The 17,593-nt window shown below is 32.6% G+C and overlaps 2 long non-coding RNA genes across 2 annotated transcripts in view; one reads left to right on the top strand and one right to left on the bottom strand.

Annotated features, from left to right (window-relative positions):
* LOC143250646 (uncharacterized) overlaps positions 1-17,593 on the top strand; it is a 101,258-nt gene that overhangs the window by 5,121 nt on the left and 78,544 nt on the right. The gene's annotated exons all lie outside the window — the stretch shown is intronic.
* The window catches only part of LOC143250647 (uncharacterized), a 75,791-nt gene that overhangs the window by 55,989 nt on the left and 2,209 nt on the right, over positions 1-17,593 (bottom strand). Inside the window, exon 2 of the long non-coding RNA XR_013028285.1 lies at positions 15,590-15,685. This is a non-coding gene — a long non-coding RNA (uncharacterized LOC143250647). The remainder of the gene's footprint in view (positions 1-15,589; positions 15,686-17,593) is intronic.

Genomic DNA, 17,593 nt, shown 5'->3' with positions numbered 1-17,593 from the left:
GTACACGGGTTCGATCCCCCTTGGTGGACTCAGCAGGTAGCCCGATGTGGCTTTGCTATAAGAAATCATACACGCACACATATACATACATACATTTAGTATATTATAGAAATCGGAGGTTATAACTGTAAAAACGATTATTAATCGGAAAACTACATATACTTGACCAGGAACGTTTATAGATTTCTAATATTGCAAACATTTTAACTTTAGTGAATTAACCTAGGACGTTAGTGGTTCGCTAATACATCTTATAACTTCAGTGGTAAAAGGTCATGTGTGAAGATAATAGCTGTACCAACATAGAATTAATGCGTTCACCCTTAACCGTCGATAAAATATTCAGTTTCGGACCAGATAAAAGACTCAGTATTATTTGTAAGTTTGTAAAACGTTTGTAATAACCATTATTATAAATCGTATTGTTATTTGTATATTAACATATACTAGTGTTAAGAACGAAAATTGTGTGTATCAATCTTGTTGGCAAATATAATCAATTTAATACATATCGATATTCAATTCACTTCTGAATTGAAAATAAAATTTCAGGCTATTTTCAATATTATTCGTTTTGTCCATTTAACTCTATGGTACTGTAATTATTGTAAATGACGATCCCAAAAGTACATTTGCTATACTAACAGAGTTATGAGGTATGTGAGTAAGTTATTACCGAAGTGATACTTCAATCCATGTTAACAATATTTCATTTGTAAAACTCTGAAAACTCATGAGTAAAAAAAAAGTTTTGCTTGAGATTTATATTTCATCTGCTGTATTATAAACCCTAATACTAACTGTACAATGTACCGAAATACGAAAAACCTGAAAAATATAAAACAATTTCCTTGATATACAATTTCCCTTGTTTTATGTACTTCTTATTTTCAAAGCTTTAGGTGTTATTTGTTCACAATCATTTTCTGTAAGCGTGTGATTTTATCATTGTACTTATTACATACTTGAGTGTTATTCATCACTCAAAAAAACAAAATAGGAAGTAATTAGGCATGGGTAGTAAACATCATATGTGAGGTACTTGATCGATATGATCTTTCTGAACGCCTTATGTTTCTGAGATGAGTCTCAATTTTTCACTAATCTAGTTTTTTAAATGTAAATTACTTGAGCTTTTAAATTAACATTTTGGATAAAAAATATGCCAATAACTGTTACCGTGGTTTTGTTGAATCACAGGACTTTCTTGAACAACCTATCATGGCTGTTCTGCCAGTTAAATAGATTTACACTTCAGAAAGAGCTTACTTATTACTATTTTTGTACTGTTTACCAAAACCAAGAAAATCAACAAAAAACAAGCAGAGCTTGAGTCAGACCTGGTTATTACGCTGGTTGAGTGCAAAAGCTGGATTACATATAAATCAATCAGACAACCATGGACAAAGTATATTATAGTACGTGCTAATAATGATATGTGGATCAGAAGCTGAGCTTTTCAGTGGACACTGAAGCATTACATAACCTTATTTGACTATGACATGTATCAGGCACTCCACGAAAAGCCACAACATTGACCAAATAACTCAAATTGCATCCTGACAAATGACAACAAACTAAATATGAGAGGATAGATATATCTCTGACTTCCTTTTTCAACATTGGAAAGAGAGCAAATGTAATTAGCACTGACCTAGATTCAGGCACTTATCTTAAAGATGGACCTACTGTAGAAACTCTAGTCACTTTTACATGTGCAACACGTAAACTGAAATGTTTCAACAGTACCACAGAGCAACCAACAAGAATAGAAAACCTGAAAACCGTGAGATGGATGCATGCATATGGAAAATAGTGTGGCAATTCCTCTAATATGCAAGCTGTATTATACTATCCTTTAAAATGCATTACAGCGTATTTTCACCATCTGCATTTGCTACAATGAAAGAATTGATAACAACAAACTGCTTTCTATCTGGAAAGCAGACTGCACTGCTCAAACAAATAATCTGTCCAAATGATGTTGTCGCACCAATGTTAATCTGTTACTTCACACATTCAATTTCTAGACTGAATGGTAATCAACATAGTAACAGAGTCAGAAGTGTCATAAATTAGTTTATTTTTTATCAAATAAGGAAGGTTATGGTCTCCATTTAGCAAAAGTATCTGTGTTATCATTTGTTTTACCTTAACTGAAATAATGAGATTTTTCTTTAAATGTTCATGTTTTAGTAACGTTGATTATCTTCCAAAATTTTATACTTTCTTTGTTTTGTGATTATTTTGTATGAATGCTCGTGTTTACGTTTTCGCGAACCAGTTCTATAAAACGATCAGGACATTTTGAATTATTACTGTGAACAGGAAGCAGCGTTGTTTTATGAGTAGAGTATAACTGTCAGGCTGCACAAATCCAGAATCCAGGTAACAGGAAATATCACTATATTTCAAACTAACATTTGTTGTTTTTTTATCTTCTTCCACTATAAATTTGGTAAAATTAATTTAAAAGCATTGAGAAAGCGAAAATGTAAATGTTGGAATGAGTTTTGACAACATATATAAATATATATGTATTTAATTATGAATAAGATACAAATAATAAAATGAATACTGTTTTTTCGTACACTTAGGCCCAGCATGGCCAGGTACTTAAGGCGCTCGACTCCTAGTCCGAGGGTCGCGGGTTCGAATTCTCGTCATACCAAATATGCTAGCCCTCTCAGCCGTGGGGACGTTATAATGTAACGGTCAATTCCACTTATCGTTAGTAAAAGAGTAGCCCAAGAGTTGGCGGTGGGTGTTGATGACTAGCTGCCTTCCCTCTAGTCTTACACTGCTAAATTAGGGACGGCTAGCACAGATAGCCCTAGAGTAGCTTTGTGCGAAATTCCAAAACAAACAAACAGAACATAATAATTATTTGGCGTGCTAGAAATTTTCGCCTCTTAATTAACTAAAAATAAGTATTATATGAAAATATTTACTTAAATTTGTTCAATATAAATGTAAAATAATTTGTTTTGTTTTTTCGGTATCTTTGAGTAAAGCTAATCGTTCTCATTGTGAACTGATACAAGGTGGGCAGCTAGCCAATAAACGTTAATCAAACAGCACAAGTTTACCGTAGCTTTTATAATGTAGTAGGAATCTGAAACTGCGGAATATTTTTTTCACAAATTTCGTAGCGCAGACACGCCAATCATTACCCACGCCTAGCTTTGGAGAATAAAATTAAAGCATTATATATAAAAAACATTGTTCTGTCAAGTAGATAATTATTGTATGAATTAAAAATGCTGTTGTTGTTTTTTATTCATAGAACTTATGCATTTGTATAGAACTCGCAGTTTTACAAGCTGTTTGTTTAATGTCAGGGCGTGAACACATATGTTTCATCAATAATTTAATGGAGTAGAGTTTATTGGAGAAGGCACGACTCTTTCCTGCAATCTATCATATTAATTAATACCCGACCTGCAGAGTCGTAGGATATAGAACTAGGACAAACTGGCATGTCCACTTGATATATTTACGCTTGTTGTAAAATGGAAAATAATGGTTTTTAGTTTAGTTAATAATTAAATAGATAGAAATAATTTTTCTCACATTTCATTTTCTCCTTGGTAGACATAGCAAACAGCAGGATGTGGCTTTGCTGTACGAAAACACACACACACACTTACGTTTCAAAGTTGTTTTGTAATTTTAGTATCTGATAAATAAACACTGCAACTAGAAAATAAAAATGAAGCGTTATTTTAGAAAGCTACAAGCTGAGGTTCCCGTCCTTTGTCCAGGTTATGAACTTAAATAAATGTTAGGTGGATGCTATGATAAATAACACAAAAATAATAAATTTCACACAATTTATTTATAAAATAACATATTATTACAGTATTCATTATTACCTCACAAAAAAGTTTTATTTAAACTTTAAAAACTCAATACGCATATAATTAAAACATGTTATTCACGGTGTGATAGTCAGGGTGACTTTATAGGAAGAAGTAGTGACCAAGGATGTGACAGTAGGGGTGCTTTCTGTTATTCGATCTCAACGTCCAATTCTTTCACAATATTTGACGTGATTAATTAGTTAACGACAAGTGGTCGATGAAGTGTTTTACAGGCTTAAGTTGAAGGTTACGGGTCAAGTAGTTGGTGGCAATAACTCTTCAAATCAACGTTATGGAGGCTGTTGGAATGCAATCTTCATCTGAGTTCAGGTAGTATTCTAATAGTAGTGACCTTATTTTCCGCTGCATTTCTCCATAAAGGGCATTAGTTATAGAAAATTTAATATTTTCTTGTTTTTGACGTAAGGACGTGGGCAATCAATGTAGCTAAGTTATCATACCTCAAAGATAACAAATTCTCAATAACAAGAATTATAGGGGTTGAGGGGATTGTGAACCGTCATTAACATGCTATATGTTACCAAACTATCATCCCACAAAGTATTAGATAACAGACAAACAGACAGACACAGAAGTGTGCTTTATGTGTGTATGTGAATGTATGCATACACATGTTATCCGTCACTGATGTATTACAAGATGCATAAATACGTATACGTGCGTAGTAGATGTATAAGTATTCGTACAAACTGAATGTTTCGTGATGACAAAAATGACCTAAGAAGGTCATAACATTGATCTGTGCTTTACTTTAACTAAAGTGCTAATACCTATCTATACAAGCCGTCTTGAAAATACAAAACTGCATGTTTGGATAGGAAAATATAGATAACATATAAATTAACAAAGAGAAAAATGTAACTATAAATCACAAGCCGACTTCAACAGACAAAGTTGCATAATAACATTACGCTAAAACACTGACGAAACAGAAGTTTGATAATGAAAAACATATTTCAAATAGATATTTATAGTAGTGAAAGCGAAGCTAAGACTTAATAATGAAAAAGGCTTAATTTTCATAATAACATGTTATTTCTGGAAAGGTAATTAAAATTTTACATAGTTCATATTAAAATCATGGAAAAGTTCCAGTGAAAATAATTAATTATCTTTAGAAAATCTTTGCATTCTGTAAGTTTTAAGAGAATCTAGAAGACTTTTCTTATAATTAATAAATCTAACAATACATAAACAAATATTATTTCACGTATCATTCTAAAATTACATATGTTCTTGTAAATCGTAATGTGTGGTGTATATAAATAGGAAAAATGACTTAAATTATTACAATAAAATAAATATATTCAGATTTTTCCATGTTAATAGTTTTTAACTAACTTTTTATCAAGGCAGTTTTAATATAGAGAGAAGTTGTAATGCTTTTACAACGTAAATTGAAGTGTAGAAACCCGTATTTGTTTACTTTCTTCAGATTATCAAAGGACTATACAAAGCTAAAAAAGGGCTATCTGCGCTCGCCGTCCATAATTTAACAGTGTAAGACTAAAGGTAAGGCAGCTGGTCATCACCACCCTTGGCCAATTCTTGGGCTACTCTTTTACCAATTAATAGTAGGACTGAACGTCACATTATAACGCCCAAATGGCTGAAAGGGCGACTATGTTTGGTGTGACGGGAATTCGAACCCGAGACCCTCGGGTTAGGAGTCGAGCGCCATGCGGGGTCGGACCTAACATGGTCTGGTAGCTCCACACTTGACTTGCGATTTGGAGGTTACAGGATCCAAACCATTCACTGAATTTGTTTTATCCCCAAGTGGCACAGTGGTATGTCTGAGGACTAACGATGCCAGAAACTGGTTTTCAATACCCATGGTGGGCAGAGCGCAGATAGCCCATTGTGTAGCTTTGTACGTAACTTCAAAGAAATATAATGATTATCATCCTGCGTTGTTTGAGGCTCAAATAGTAGCCTAAGTTAATGAACAATGAAACAAGAGTGTCGCGAATGTGTGCCAAAATAGGTTTTTAATTTCATTTCTAATGCTTTTCCGTTTCTGATGATAAAAAATGGTAAATTATTTGTATAATAAGATTTCGTGTTCACCTCCTAACCGAATTTATGTGGTAATAAACGATTCACTTTGGCCTTAAGGTTTGTATGAAGGTAAAAGTGTTTACTCCACTCTTTGGGAAAGCCGAGTAATTCGCGAAAACCCTTTTACAGGGATTCCTCGAATGCGGATCCCAAATCTGGCATTGATTTATATTAGAGCACTTAAATAAGTAGGCATACTTATCCTATAGTCCTTAAATATGCTCAAATCAAACTTTGGAAATTATGATAAACAGTTCATAGTTGTTATATTAAGTTTTCTAGAAATAAATGTCGGAATTCTCACGATAACATTTAGAAGGTAAATATTGAGTAACTTATCAATGGTTGGTTTAATCCAACATTTGTCCTTTACAAAGAGTCTTAATTGCTGCTGTTTCAACTCTACTCAGAGTAAGTTTCGCAACCCCCAAAGCAGCAAAACCAAGAAGAGCTTTCGTCTGATTTTCCTCTACGACTTCAAACTTCTACGAAAAGCTACCAAAACTATACAGAACAACAACCAGGCATTCGGCCATGGGTCTGTTATTGAACGTACAGTTCAGAGTTGGTTCCAAAGGTTTTGACATGGAGATGAAAGTTTTAAAAACTACAAATGTCGTGGAAGAAAGCCATCTATAGATGAAAACACGTTAAGGGAAGCAGTTGAGACAGACCTTCGTATAGCAGTATGGTGAGCTTGCAGAAAAGCTAGGCACAAGCAAACCAAGCATTCCAAACCACCGGAGTGCGATTGGAAAGACAAAAAAAAATTGAATAAGTGGGTTCCACATGAACTGACTAAAGATCAAGAAAATCAGCGTTATGAGACCTGTCAAAGATGACGCTCCAAAAATTGAACGAATTGGGAATCGAGGTTCTGCCTCATCCACCTTATTCCCTAGGTCTTTCCCCTACAGATTTTCATTTTCTTAAGTACTTTGACAACGTTTTGAACCATAAATGCTTTCAAATCCAAGTAGCTGCAGAAAAAGCTTTCAGAGAGTTCATTTACCCTAAAAACTGATTTCTGCATCAGAGACATAAATAGCATCATTACACGTTGGCAAAAGTGTGTTGAAGAAAATAGTGCTTAATTTAATTAAAGCGTGTTTTACAACACTGGTTTATATTTTTTCAAACTTCGCGGTTCAAAAACGACATTTATTTCTAAACAACTTAACATTTCAAGATAAATCGGGACAATCATTAATCCCATTTCTAAAAGAAACACACTAAACCCAAAGGTTAACCTAATAACAAACACATTAAGCGTTTTTTTACAACCCATAATTAAAAACAAAATTAAAATAGAAGCATAAAACTTGATTTTTAAAGCTCTTTTCTAATTACTTGATTGTTTGTTTGTTTGTTTTTTAATTTCGCGCAAAGCTACCGAGTGCTATCTGCGCTAGTCGTCCCTAATTTACTAGGGAAGGCAGCTAGTCATTACCATCCACCGCCAACGCTTCGGCTACTCTTTTACCAACGAATAGTGGGATTGATCGTCACATTATAACGCCTCCACGGCTGAAAAGGCGAGCATGTTTGGTGCGACGGGATGCGAAACCGCGACCCTCAGATTACGAGTCGCGCGCCTTAACCCACCTGGCCATGCCGGGCCTAATTTCTTGAAAGGACAAACTATCGGAGATATTTTAAGATACGTCTAGATGGAATGATGGAAGTCCGTTTTAATGTGGTGGGTGTTGTAAAAAAATGAAGACATATGGAAATATACAATCACAAAGACTGACAAACAAAAACAGTTTTCTTTCTGCAGATAAAAGACTAAAGGTTATTAATCAGATTTAAAACAGAGATATTACTTTGTAACTGTTTATTTAATTTTCCATTGTGCTTAAATCTCTATTAAACTACAATAGTAATTACTCTTTTAAATAATATTCATATGAAATATACTCAAGGTCCAGAGAACATGAAATAAACAATTAATAACGTATTAACCTTGAAACTAATATGAGCAGAAATGTTAAAAGAACAAAAACCACTAAATACCAGGGTTTATATTTCAAATAAATATTGAAACCAATGATATTTCTTTGAATAATGCAGTAAATCTAGGACGAAGGCAGCTTCAAGTTAATTTCGCTATTAGCTTTAGTATGTTTTATATTTACTTCTAGAGATCTATACGCGACCTATAACAGCGTCAAGTAAATAAATAATTACAGAAACTTCAAAGCATAACATAAAGTTATTCCAAAACTCTTCATTTTTTAACATAACCAGATTAATATATATATATATATCATCAATAGATCGCTTATATTCTTTCCTCCTCATCCTGAAGGCACAAAAATACTAAATTTGTTTGTCTTAGATCCTGGGTCTAGGATATTCGGTGCCTTTTTATGAGTATGGAGCAGGCGACATGTCTTGTTTCATAAGACCGTGCTCTACGTATGTGATAATACTCAACGATCGACGTTAAAAAAGTATGAGTGGGCTAGGAAGCGCTTTAAATTTGATTTGAACTGAAAACGCCAGTGATTTGAAACAGAGGAGTAGTTTTCACTGCAGTGGGAGTTTACAGTGTGATCTATCTCTTCTGAAGCTCACGTCTTAACAACATAGAAATTCCTGCACAGAATATTGAATGATTTCGAGGACGCAACATATAGAAGATCAACATGTTTTATTATTATTAATCTACGTAATAAGGACATAAAATACCCACACTGTTTAAAATGATTCAAGTTGCCGGACAATGTGGATCATAAAGCTAAAGCCCTACAAAATAAACCTTTGTTAAATAAAATTTTATAGGCGGCATTGAATCAAATAGAACTGATTGTATGTACATCTTTCATCACGATAATCTTGTGTTTTAAAGTGTGAAACGTTTTAGCCAAGTTACCCAAGTTATTGTTAGGAATTTTTATGTAGTTATATTTTAGTTATGTGACGTATTTATGATGTCATGTCTGCATCCTGAGAATGGAGAAAAGTAAGGTTACAGGTAACGAGACAAGGAAGCAAAACAGGAACATCGTGCAATACAAAGTTTTTTCGAGATTCATTCATATAAGCAAGAGTTCCATTATATTGTGACGTATTTATGACGTCATATCTGCACCATGAGAATGGAGAATACTAAAGTTCTTCGTGACAGGAATTGAAAACGAAACGGGAAGATCGTGACCCCTATTGCACTTCTTCATGAACACTGAATAAAATTTCGAGAAGTTGGGGGTTGGACATCGCGTAATATAAAAGGTTTTCCAATATCATATAAGCAAGAGCTCCATTATAGTATAATAAAGATATTTAGTGTTTGTGTATGTGACACGTAACTCCTCCTAACACGCTAGACGCACCGACTTCTAAGTGGTACCAAACAACTCATTTTGCTCTTAAGATTTACACATTGCGATTTGGATGCAATAAACAACAATAGGTAGATACACATCGGATGTAATGTTATAACGAAGCTGTGTTTATCTGTTACGTCTACTGTTCTGTAGTATCTCTTTGTTTGTTTGTTTTTTTAATTTCGTACAAAGCTACTCGAGGGCTATCTGTGCTAGCCATCCCTAATTTAGCAGTGTAAGACCAGAGGGAAGGTAGCTAGTAATCACCACCATTCTGTTTGTTTTGGAATTTCGCACAAAGCTACTCGAGGACTATCTCTGCTAGCCGTCCCTAATTTAGCAGTGTAAGACTAGAGGGAAGGCAGCTAGTCATCACCACCCACCGCCAACTCTTGGGCTACTCTTTTACCAACGAATAGTGGGATTGACCGTCACATTATAACGCCCCCCACGGCTGGGAGGGCGAGCATGTTTAGCGCGACGCGGGCGCGAACCCGCGACCCTCGGATTACGAGTCGCACGCCTTACGCGCTTGGCCATGCCAGGCCAATCACCACCCATAGCCAACTCTTGTGCTACTCTTTTACCAACGAATCGTCACATTATAACGTCCTCACAGCTGAAAAGGCGAGCATGTTTGGTGTCTGCAGTATCTTTCACATGATGTAGGTTGAGACAGTCGTTTTTTGAATATTAATAAACTAATTAGTTAACTTAGAGATGATGCGACACGTTCTCCACCTTAAAATCTTGTTTACTTGTACTCCTCTCGGCCTTTCAACAGTTGTTAACCAGCACAATTTTTTAAAGAGGATTGTATAGACGTATCTTGGATCAATCATAAAAATATGTTATTTCTAAAGCTACTCTTACTACACAGGAATTTATTATCATATTATCTTAAAAGAATAAGAAATTATTGTTCTTAGTCATTGCTTTATAAATTCAAAATAATATGACTATATCTGTTAACTTATATGGCTTACATAATTATCACAAACCCTAAGAAAATTATTTTACTCTGTATTAGCAAATTAATGCGCTACAAATTTACGATTCAGGCATTCGATCCATTTTTTAATAAAGTGTATATCTAAATCAAGTATTTAAAGGTTTCAAAAAATATGTCTAACAAGAAAAATGTTTAATTTCAAAATTCACATACACAGACACGATGTAATTGTAAAAATATTCCAATTCTAATCATTGTAGTTTTTAAGCTTGTGGTCAAAAAATATTTGTTCATGCTTGTTCCACCCATCTGATAAAAATCAACCATCATTTTATATAAACTCTAAGGATAACCACATGTTATATTTCAAGTAGGAGTCAACTATCACCTCAGTGAGGTTATTATATACGATTCAACAGTTAAAAAAATAATATCAGTGGACTTGCATCATTTTGAAATTTTTGTATGACGACGGCTTACAATGTAAATCTTCTAAAGGAATGAAGCTTGAATAAGTTCTTTTAATTTCTAAAAGAAACAGTTTGTGTTTTGTAAGCTTAAACACAATTATTTTTAGGATTTACATGTGATTAAATACTTATTTGTACGTGCATTAGAATGACTTCACTGACATGTTTAACTTGTCACTGCACGCCTAAAAAAGTAAATTACACGTCTTCATTTTCAATGGTTAATAGTGCTTTTCAAATATACCTTCAGTTTTACACCTGATCAAATCAAATATTAAAATTCACCGACTAATCTGTTATATATTTGCTAAACATTATTATTCATCTGGATTCTTCAAAAAGCATTATCAGCAAAAGTTGAGAGCAATAATGCACAATAATTATGTGTAGATAATTATATAGTATTTAGTTTATTGTTATTTTTATTACAATAAAAAGGATAGTGCAATGAAAACGATTATTTTGAGCAAAATGCTAATAGAATTTAACAAATACATACAAGTCTAATGTAAATTAATTTTAAATTAGCGAAAGTAAACTGATTTTCTCGGATTATTAGGCTAATTTATTCTAGATGAGTATGTTATCGTGTGTATTTTGAGCCCATTTTAGCATAAAAGTATAATTTATTTCCTTTTATTGCTCCTTTAGGGGTATGACCTGTTTATAAAGATAACATTCCTTTCACTTGTTTTCCGATTTTACACTCAAATACTAAAAACAAATAATAAAAACAAACATATTTAATGAACAAAGCTTCACAAATAGAAAACAACAAATATATTTTTCAATTTTTTATAGTTTATACATTTCATTTTATGCTTTTAGCTCATACTCTTTTAATAACAATACCAAGTTTCACTGGGCTAGAAAAAACATTGTTACTAAAATGCACTGGCCTTTCTCTATACTAGAAATTGTCATATAATGAACCACTTTTATATGTAGTTTTTGCTAGCATGCCTTATGAAAAAAAATGTATACTCGTACGCACGTTGATAAGATATGAAATAATACACAGGTGCACACTCTCAGGGTCCACTTAATACGGATGCAAAATTTCAGGTTTTTAGGTTCGTTTTCTTGGAGCTATAGTGGTCACAGATACAGACACGAACGCACACAAGCACACACGCTCACACACACACACATGCGTGTCTATCTCTCTGTGCTTTTTATTTGTAATATAAGGAACTACTTATTTTCTATGTAATCTTTCACTAGTTTATCGCATTCATGAGATGTGCATGTGCACTCGCATGTGGATAAGATAAATAATGCCCAGTTGCACATTTTCAAGAACCGTTTAGAATAGGTACAAAATTTTAGGTTTTGTAAATTATTTTCTCTTAAAGTTATGGCAGTCATACATTCTCTTCTATGCGGTTTCTCGATTATTTACATTACAAAAAGATGTGCACGCACCCACGCATGTGATAAATAATAACACCGAGATGTACACCTTCAGGATCCACTTACTATCTATACAACATTTCTGATCTTTGTTATTGGAGCTTTAGCAGTTACACAAACAAAGATCCAGAATTATAGATTATTCACATCTTCCTTATTTTGTGATAGGCGAAAGATATTACACATCGACACTACTTTTAACAGAAAATGAAAAACCTATTTTGTATCCTTATTAACTTCTTTATCTTTTATGTTTACACTTGCCTAATTAAACGGAAGCCGGGTGACCACTGGTTATAAACTAACAGTAGCCATCTTTATAGTTGATTTGACTTGAATACTGTATTTTACCAAATGAGTGAAACCAACGCTGTTTTCAAGTCAATTTTATGATAAGACCATTACTGTATTTCTAACAGTGTGTTAAGTATCTGTAAAGTATTTGGTCAGCAAATATATTCACATTATTTGGAACGATGTACGATTGCAATGAAAGTTCGGTCAAGTTGCATTAATTATCAATACATTGTTTGTTACGTAAAAAGATTTGTTTACAGCATTTGTAACGTAAAAATGTTCTTCATCCTGCAAACAATTTAAAATGAACATGGCAGAATTCTGTACTTTATTAAGGAAAAATATTTATTTTCAAGAGGAATGACATCGTATTGGGTCAAAATAAGAATTAAAAAACAGCAATTTATCTTATCATATCATAGCGGTTTAGAACATTAATTAAATTGAATGTCTTAGTGATAACTTTACAAGTTTTGATTTTGGTAGTTATTTACTTAAACTTTGAATACCTACTATTTTTCATTAGAATTTTACATTTTAGAAATTCTGCATAGTTTTGGTAGTTTATAATTTGGTATTCTCAAATAAAGCTGAACACTTGCGCTTCAATTTTCTGCTGTATGATTATTTTAATTCATTAATAATTAATTATTATTTTTCCGCAATTTAATATTTGTTTACCAACTTTGTTATACAGTTAATTTATTTTGTTACTTAAGGTACCTCAATAGTAAAAATGTAGCCATAGCTATTACTTAAAATTTAATAAAATATTTAAATACACCATCATAGTTTTATATATATATATACATATAGGAAATTTAGCACATGAAAGTACTTTTTAGAAACTGGTGTGAAGTTGTTTATCATAAATGTTTGCAAAGCAGCATTTCAGATCAACTAAACGTTCAACGTCAGTTGCACCAAAGCTTAATCTTTGCACAGTTTATCAAAAAAATTACACTAATGCCGTTATGTTTATATAAGTTTCTTAACGTAACCTAAGAGATTTATAAGATTCGTTCCTATAAAACTAATTAGAAGAGTTTGAAGAATTCGAGACCTGACAAACAAGTTTGTAAGAGTATTTTCTCACCACTGCAAGCAGAGACGTGAAACTGAACATAGCTTATGATTAGCTTTTCATTTCTTCAAACGAAAAATTACAGACTTATGAACCAACATTTGCAGATATTTCATTTTTGGAAGAGCTGTTAGAGAATTTATTATATTTGGTAAAAATCGAAACACCATTCAACTGCACAAGATTGAAAAAACGAAATTGAAGAGGTGTTTTATTTCTCTGAAACAGATTCTATATTTCTCATAAAAACATAATGTCTATTTTTATCAGTTTTAATACTGAATATGCTCAAAGCATAAGTATTTAGATTTTCGACGTTGAAACTTCATCATTGTATGTAGGTGTTTGGTTTTATTCACAAACTTTTATTCAGAAATCTAATATCAGTCACTATCATTTATTTAAAATGCACCATGTTTAAATGTTTGAATAACATATTATTTCATTTCACGTGATGTTTAATATGTTTTCATATTCTTAAATTTCCAAATGAGGATGTTTATGAACCAAATATGTTTATCCACTGCACTCTTTACAAACTGAGAACATAAATTTCGCCGACCAATATGTTGTTCAGGTGAAGTTATGGCATGTCTTCTAGATGGTAAAAATGCTTTTAATGATTAGAATTATTAGTTTTACATAGTGTCAACTGAATACCAAACAAACATATTAATAAAACTGAATGTAGTATAAACATTTTAAAATATGTTATCTTTTGTTTATTTTTTAATTTCACGCAAAGCTACACGAGGACTACCGGCTCTAGATGTCCCTAATTTAGTAGTACAAGACTAGAAGGGCAGTAGCTAGTCGTCACCACCTACCATCAACTCTTGGACTACTTTTTACCAACGAATAATATGACTAACAGTCACCTTATACCTTCCACCTACAGCTGAAAGGGTAAACATGTTTGGTGTTAAGGGGATTCGAACCTGATATGACGAGTTGATCTTCTTAACCGCCTCCTATTCATGTCTGGACGTGTTCTCTTTTAAACAGCTTTAAAAACGTCATTTTAATACTTTTTATACCCAGTTCTAAAATGTTTTTTATCGATATTCTAACAAGTTTATTCGAGTCACAGAAATATTTCAGCACCTATAGGTTATGAGAAGTTCTTAAGGGAAGTACATCGCTCTAATTCTGTTTTATATAATACTATTTTATTGACATTCGGTCCAATGACATGGCTGTTAAATTGTGAGTGGTCATGCACCGTGACTGAAAAAAGATCTAATCACATGAGTATATAAGAAAGGAAGCTCTTGAATACGTCTTCGTTCTTCCGTGGAAGTTTATGGACTTACAATACTAAAATTTGGCGTTGGATTTTCCCTCTTCGACAAAGCACTGATTATTTATTGTGTAGCTTTGCACTGACTCAAAAATCAAACAGAATAAATGTCCTCTTTCTTCAAAGAGTTTTAATTAATCTAAAAGCGTAGAAGTAAATAAAATATAAAACCCTCTTTAGAAACCAGAAACAACGAAACCACTAAGAGACTACAGCAGCTCCAATTTAATCTTTAATATTTAATTAAGTAATAAAATGAATTATATGTCTGGTTATGGGAGGTATGTGATATGGACAAAGAAAAATAGTGTATCTAAGGAAATAATATAAATATAAATCATATAAAGGTAAATATAAACGTGGTTTAACAAGGATGATTCATACAGAAAGCTGATAGCTACGTTTTATGAAGGGATACAGTTTCATCATTCACAATAATTTCAGTTCTTAAAATTGATCACACATGATGAGTAGTTTAAAGGGATTTTGTTTGATTACTTATTAAGTTAGGAGGTTCGGATGGTCAAAGGACGACTGATGTTTTTACTTTAAAATATTTTCAAGAGTAATCCAAAAAGTTATCGGAACAGAGTCTTAGTTTCCAAAACAAATAGTTCAGTAGAATAATAGAAATTACTTACGAGTTTCAATAATTGGAGACGTTAGTATATACAACTGATTATTGTTGTTCATTATAATTTTATATAACTCTTGGATTTAAGTAAAACGATCACACTTTTACCATATAACTCAAAATACAGTCGATAGACCAAGAACAACAAAAAATGACACTTGCTCATGGATTTGTCCGTTTCTCCTCAGGTACTAAATGGAGTGGTCCCTCAGTTGAATGATTAATGTATTTCTTCTAATGACCTTTCAGACAAGAGATCTGTAAGAGTTAATCACATGTAAGCTATATTCCACGTTAGTTGTCAGTCAATACAAGGAACAAAGTGCGACTTAACTAACTTTAAAAAAGGACACTATCTGGGGATCTTAGTGACCTAAATTACACAAATGTTTGGCTGTGAAAAAGTACCAACATAAAATGATGTTATAATATGGAAGTTGTCTTATAAGTCTTATCAAGTAAACAGAAGAATGGTTGGTGTTTATTTCACAAGTCTCATCAGGTAGATATAAGAGTGGTTGGAAGATTGTTAGAAATAAGCAAGGTTGTGGCGCTTTATGTCATAGAAAAATTAGACCCTCTTTGACCATATACTACACGAGCTTGCATATTCTGTGATATTAGTAACTGAAGCAGTTCTTACAATTAAAGCAAGAAACACACACTATTAAGCCAGGTACTCACAATGTTTTACATTGTTTCAACTCCTGAATAGTACATACTAGTAAGTGTCTTAAGGATATGTATAAATGTATATATGTTTTGTGGTAAACTAGAAGAATAGATATATATTTATAATTTTAAATGCAGTTATTTGTGATTGCACCAGGCTTCATATCAGAATGTCCATAGTTTGCAGTGCCAGAATGCAGCTCAACACGCTTCACATTATAAAACGACTCATAAAACCTCTGGCCTAGCCTTTTGGCCAGGACGTTACACATGATGTCGTTCAAAACAGAGAATACTAGGTAGGGTAGCAGCATAGATAGAAGAATACTTCATAGCACGCCTTGTACCTAAACACTTTTCCAGGTATCTTTTATACAATGAACAAGTATACATGCCTAGGTTTTAAACTTTAAAACAAATGTGAAGTGAAGAGCTATGACGGATAGTATAATGATATTATGTTTTTCTAAAAATATATATATTACACGAAATATAACGAAATTATATAGGCGCATAGAAAATCAATTGGTAGAAAGAACCAAGAATATCTTATTTTAACTGCTTTAAAACGCAATAAGAAGAAATAAATGACTGATAGTCTGTTTACCCTATTAATATGAAAGCTAGTTTTGCGACAAAATACATTAATTTTCTTAACGCTAAATATATGTATTGAAAAAATGAGATTTAACAGATAGAAACTTAGGTAAAATCTGTTCCATTAAAATATTTTTGAATAACAAAAAGTAATTAGTTATAAATTGTAATTTGGACCAACCATTACGTCTCTTTTGAAAGCATACAAATGCTCTATATTGTTAGGTAAGCAACGCTTTTTATCAATAGATTCTCGTAAATTATATATTTATGTTAATATTTTTACATTAGACCCTGTTACTTGTTTCATATGTACCTAAATGGCTTTCAAGTAACTGTATATTAAGACATCAATTATCAAAAATATGAATATTAACAATAATTTTCATCACAATATTTGCATGCATTGGATGCTTAAGTGAAGCACATATATGATGCTCGAAAAGACGTAAAATATGTAGAGTAACAGTAAGGTTGGATTGCATTACAATTTTCTTATTTCTATAACAACTTAAAACTATAACAGGTTTATAAAAGTAAAACTACACTTGTGGTGTACTCACAAGTAAAATAATAAGACAATTATGAGATAAAAATTGGTAAGGACGAAAAATAGAATAAACGCACAGTCGTCTAGATAGAGTGAAACATGAATAGACAGATGAACAAGACGATAGACAGATAAATGAAGATTTGTTATCAAACATTTCTGTAATTGAACTCTTAAGATAAATTGGCACGTCTTTCGTCTAAATACCATGGTAGTTGTGTTGAACACTATCACAAGAAAAGAAGTAATAAATAAGTTCTATATCGCCATTAGTGTTGGCTAACAACGTCCTCACATATTACACAAAGCTGTTAGAGCGGTGCCACAAAACGTGTTTAAAGCTGTAG

This window comes from Tachypleus tridentatus, chromosome 5 (genome assembly GCF_004210375.1).
Source record: "Tachypleus tridentatus isolate NWPU-2018 chromosome 5, ASM421037v1, whole genome shotgun sequence".
Lineage (NCBI taxonomy): Eukaryota > Metazoa > Arthropoda > Merostomata > Xiphosura > Limulidae > Tachypleus > Tachypleus tridentatus.
The sequence above is the reverse complement of the archived record's forward strand: the minus strand, read 5'-3'. Positions and strand labels throughout refer to the sequence as shown.